The following is a 6,236-nucleotide window of genomic DNA, read 5'->3' on the forward strand; positions in this document are numbered from 1 at the left end:
ACACATTTAAGTAGCATATACATTACGTAATATATATTTGAAGTTATAAGAGGATCTGACTTGTTATGCCCCTATACCAATATGTGTCATATATCATGATTGACTTGATGAGCTATGTAATATGTTCATACCTTTCCTTGTGCAAAAGTTTTCCATATTTTCAAAAAATCAAAAAATTTAAAAAATGTAAAGAGGGTATACCCTGAAAGAAAATTCAAAGGGTAAAAAGAATAAAAGATGGTCAAAAAATTCAAAGAAAATGAACCCCAACAAAAAGAAAGGCCAAGGAAAGTGTGCAAGCCTAAATGCCACTACTATTTACTTTTGTATAATAAACAATTGTGTGTAGATTGTTAACTTATGCCACAATTTATGAATAGTCAAACATCTTAATCTTGGCTAGTTCATATTTCAATTTCATGTTGTAGAAATAGAGAATAAAGATATGACCAAACAGTGTAATCTTGGCAGATAACTAGATAGGTAGAGTGAAAAAAGGAGCTCAATAGTGTAATCTGAGCCCTTGGATGTAATAAGCGTAGACTTAAATAGGAATTTCCATGTAAAAGAAAAGAAAAGCTTGATAAGGGTTTGCCAGTCTAAGTGCACCCAATAAAGAATTAAAAATACTAGGTTAAAGTAGGTAGGGTAGGTAGATGATGGTTGCACAATTATATGTTATGAATGATGACTCTAAATGTGTTAATCTTTTACTTTCATCACAAGGCCAAGGCATGTATTATACTGAAAACATCTCAAGCAAATAAAAGTCAGAATAATTAACTCCCCTACTCGTTTTCCCTAAATTTTCACTAATTTCCCCTAAGTGCTAAGGTATTTTCTAAATTAAGGGGGCTCAGAGCATTTCCCTGACTTTTGGAGGGACTGGAACCTCGACCCAATAATTTATAAAGCCTAAGTACTTAAAACCATTCATAAATCATTCGTTCACCTTCTCATAAAACCCGTTTTTCACTTTCAGCCTAAGTTTAAATACACACATCAAATGTTTTTATACTTAGCACTTTTTCATTCATTATGACATATTAACTATTCAATTGTATTAATTTATAAATCCCTTATAAAGTTTACCCTCTCTCGTATTATTGTAATTATGTAAAAACCTTGAATTTCTATATATCTCGCCCCTTGGTTAGTTATAACCATAATACATCCTTAATCAGGATTAATTAGTTAAATAGTAACTAATTGACAGCCCTTAATCCCCCACTGCAGTAATAAAGGATGAATTACCCCTCACGGTTAATTAACAGCCTCCCCGTCTAATCTTGTCAACCCCAATATAATTAATTAATCCTTAAATATATCGGGCCCACATTGTTAAAATCCTGTCACTTCATACTCCCTGACAACCATTCGATCACTCCTTCCGTATCCGACGGCCATAATACATATCGCATGGCCCTTTGTGACCGCACGTTAGCGTGCGATCATAAAGCGGTTTCATAAACAGTACCCCGCCACGCATCAACCGATCTATGGAATCGTTGGCTCGAGGCTAAATACCACCCTTCCCCATAAGCGGTACGATATAAAACTGTTTACTTCCCTCCCACAAAAAACAAAAACATCACGTCATTTTCCATTGACGTCACCCACCTAAATCCAAAAACCCGCCAATCTTTGACTTTGTAAATAAAACAAAAACAAATAATTTTCACTCTTTTATTCGGTAAACCTGTGCGCCCATGCAAACAAACATTGAGGTCAACCAGTTCGAGCTTTCAGTTTCCAACATTCTTCAAACCTTGCAGTCGACGCTGCCCAGAACCCTCCAGCCACACACAGTACCTACATTTCATTGCTTGTTCCCCAAAAATGGTATTTATCGAATTCTCGACAAAAACCCTGCAAATACTTGTTTTCCTCTATAATTTGACGAAAAGGCCCAAATTCATTATAATTCAGTTATTATTTTCGTCATTTAAAATCCCCCATAGCCTCTATGTTACTTATTTCACAAATAAAACCACAGTTTCTTTCTGAATCCACAAGAACCAGAAATTGAAACCCCGATGGCTTTGAATGTTGCACAAATTAATGCCCCTCATCGAGATTTAAACTATCATCCTTTGGCAAATAAGGACTTCTAAATAAAATACCTAACCGCTGATAAAATCACCTCAAAATCTTTTGCCAAAGTAGACATAACTACTTGAATGGCTTTGATGTCATAGGACTATGGGAATCCAATCTTCCCATATACTTTCTCCCCTCTGTCCATGTTTTCCCTGATATAATTCACCAATGCCATGCCAATTATGACCCCAACCATAGAGCAGTTATGTCTCCCAACCAAACAGTCCTCTTCCCAATAACTGCTGAATCAATCAATGAGATGTTACAATTTCACCCCAGTCAAGCTCTCACTCCCATTTCCATTGGAGATTTACCTGAGAAATCAACTAAGTTATCCCAATCCGAACTTAATCACCTCCGTTAGACTTTCATACTACAGAAACATCAGCCTAAGGGCCCACCTCCTTATATGCAAAATTTCTTCACAGATATGGGAAGACTCGTAGTTGATATAATATCTTTAGTTATGGGATTCAACACTAGTGAGTATGTTGATGAGTTAACCCTAGTGTTGTTGTCAATATTTACTCCTCGACAACCCCCTACTATCACATATGATTATGCCTCCTTTATTTCTGATAAAATTCATGACCATTTCATGAGACTAGAGAATGAAAGAGGTTTCAAATATACCACCTTCATATATCATCTCATGCTTTATTATCAGTAAGATAATTTCCCATTCCCTGTCATGAAACTTGATACCAAGGGAAATCCAAGGTCTGTTATCTTTTGGACTTCCATCTTCCATGAATCCTTTGATTCCCCTTACTCATATAATGAGTTCATTGATCAGTTTGTTCATCCAGCAACCACCTTATTGACAGGGATTTCCCCTCCCAAGATCAGTGGTCACATTAAGAGGATCCTTCAGCTCTCTAAGTAGTACAGAGTGAGTGACTAGTATTTGTACCAGAATTATACAAAAATCAGGATGTATGGCTGTGAACTTTCCCCTTTCAAGTTACCAAAAGATGTTCCAATGAGACTGTTTGCGTTGGAATACTATAGGCAGAGTTCCTTTTGATATTCTAGAGAACCTATTCTATGTGGAGCATGAAATAAAACATCTGTTCCAAGTTCAGCCTAATTTTTTCAAATACACAGAGGATGATGAGATCCTTAGAAAACTTCAAAGGACTCGAATACCACAAGAAAAATGGTGGACAGATATGACAGAAATTTTGTGATTTACCCTTGGTAAAAAGGTAAATTTCCATTTTTTACCATAGTCAATGATGGTAACAGAAGATAAATAAGGATCAAACAGGTAAAGAGTATTAGAGCAGGTAAAAGAGTATCAGTAAGAAGATGAAAAGCAAAGTAGCCAGCACAAATTTATAAAGAAGACAACAATATGCCAAATCATAGCGCCTGCCTCCAGCACATTCACCAGAATAGGGACAACAAGCCATCAGTTTGCCTCTATCTTCTATCTATGAGACCATCTATCTCTATTTTCATGTAACATATAGTTAGTCATCCTAGAATATATCTCTCTTTGTTATGAGATATTTTAATGTAAGTTTTTGTATAAATACTCCCTCATTCGGAGTATTGAGAGTGGATTCTTAGACATTGCTGTAAAACTGATTACTTTGGAATAAAGTGTTGTTGGACAAATCTTGCATGGCTGGTTTGATGAAGAATTAATACAAAGGACTTTTCATAGGATTCATGTGTCAAACACTAGACAAATAAGTATTTTATATCTCATGTGTTATTGTTTTCTTGTTTATTATATCAATTATGTTTCATATCTGAATATCAAAACGAAAAAGAATAATTCAAAAAGTGCTTAAGTGCAATATGTCTTCAATCATTTTTATTCTAAATGTTTTCCTCTAAACTAGCATAAGCAATTAATTCTTAATTGCTCATGTTTCCTAGTTTAATCATTTTGATCATTTAATAGTAAATCCTTAATTGCTTTTTATTGGTGATCATCCAAGTTCCATCCTCTTAAAACATGTTGAAGGATTCTTAATCTCCCTTCATCCCTTTTAAGTCCATTCCATCTTTTCAATTCTCTATTTGCTCCTTGTTTAGCTATGTTTCCTGTGAAGCCATTCTTTGTTGAAAAACCAAATCCAGTTGAGCCATCTTCTTTGACTCCATTAGCCCAATGGCCTAAAATATTTATTTCTACCCCTATGCTACTGAATTTCACCACAAAACACAATAAAAACCCCCAAGCTTTCATAACTAGCCTAATATCTTCCAAGAAAAAGCTAAACCTTAAAGAGAGAGCCCTCTCTGGATACAGATTTGCTAGATTTTTTACCTAAAGGTTGGTTTGTGGTTACCTTGGACCCCTTTCCCTCTTCTTACAACTTCTGGGAAAATCTAAGTGATAACATAGTGGCAACACCATTGGGGATATGAATAGTTTGTTTGTTTGTTATTATTGTTTTCTTTATAAACTACAGACAGAGCCTGAAGTTAGCAAGGTAGCCTTTGAACTGCTCTTTCTCTGCAAGTGTATACTAAATGAATGTTGCTTCAGTCAATCTCCAGTTTAGTTTGAACTAAACATTTGGTTTCTAAACATTTGACCAGTTCCTCATGTCAAATAAATCTTTAAGAAAGTTTAAATCCCATATCTAAATCCTCGTAAAGAATACCATAGAAGTTGTTTGTTAATACCAATTAAGAAAAACCAAAAATACAACCTAAAAATTTGGCTTCAGAAAGGACTCGTTACACTAGAGCTAATCCTGATCACAATCCACCATAAGTGTTTGAGAATCCTAATCTGATCCCCAGAATTCTTAGGAGACAGGAAAGCCAAGAAAGTTCTGCTAGTTCTAGGCCCACCTACAGATCAACATCCTGTCTTGTTAGGTGGATTTATCTTGAAGATGAACCCTTTGATGAACATTAAGAAATCTCTCTGTTTAGGACATATTCTAATTCTAAATTAATTGACCTAATCCCAGACCCATTATTCATTGAAGAATTACAACTTGAAGCTATCAATGCATCAATTGATAGACATTTGCAGAACTAAATACAATCTGATCTTACCACTGAAGGAACACCCAATCCCTCTGTAATCACTACTGCCTTTGCAAGTTCATCACCATTTCCTCATACATCTCAACCTCAAACCACCCCTTATACCCCTCCATATACCACTCAGAAACCTATCGTTATCCAAACCCCAACTGTTTTTTCATCACTACCTACTGCAATGGCAAACAGATATGCTCCCTTGGTATTACCAGCCAATTTGGGTGCCATGCCCCAAGACTACCAAAGTAAAATCACTCCATTTGATGGTACTGGTACCTACACAACCCAAAAAAACCAAAATGATGATTGATTACTTTGAAATATATGAAATAGATGCTGATGATGTACGAATGAGAATATTTGTTCAGAGTCTAACTAGGGAAGTCAAAACCTGGTTTAGAGCCCTAGCTGCAAACAGTGTAGACAACCTAGAAGCTCTCTATAGACAATTCTTAAACCGATGGGAGAAAAAGAAAGATCCTCTTCAAATCTGATCAAAATATGAAAACCTAAAGAGAGGAACACAAGAAACTATGTAGGATTACTGCACTAGGTTCAACAATGTCTATAATTCCATCCCTCAAAACCTCAGACCTCCTCCTGATTTAGCTTTAATAAAATTCCTTGATGGATTTGATTATAACATGGCCTTCCAACTTAGAGAAAGAGCTCCTCACACTTTAGAAGACATTCAAAGCATATCTGTCAGTGTTGAAGCTAACCTGATGTCTAAAAGAGCCAAGGTTAGAAGTGAAAGGAGAATACCATTCAAAGAAGAGTCCTCACCCTTTGAACAAAAATTAGATGCTATTATTAAAGGAATGGATAGGCTAGGGGATAGAGTGGAAACAATTGAAAGGAAAGCCCCTTGGTATGGTCAGCCAACCAATACAGAGAGAAATCCCAATTTCAGAAAAAATCAAAATCAGAACACTGGGAAGACTGGTCCAGACCAAAACATTAGGCCCCCTTTCCAAGAGAATTATGTGGAAGTCTCAAATTCTGATGAACCAGTGGAAGACACTCAAATAAATTTAATGGGACTCAATAATGAACAACAAGTTTTCCTAACCCAGGAGGACCAAGAGGCTCATATTCTCAAATAATTTCAAACTCAATCA

Source organism: Pinus tabuliformis, chromosome X, assembly GCF_031772625.1.
Source record: "Pinus tabuliformis cultivar Carrire ecotype Pingquan chromosome X, CPIR1, whole genome shotgun sequence".
In the NCBI taxonomy this organism is placed as follows: domain Eukaryota; kingdom Viridiplantae; phylum Streptophyta; class Pinopsida; order Pinales; family Pinaceae; genus Pinus; species Pinus tabuliformis.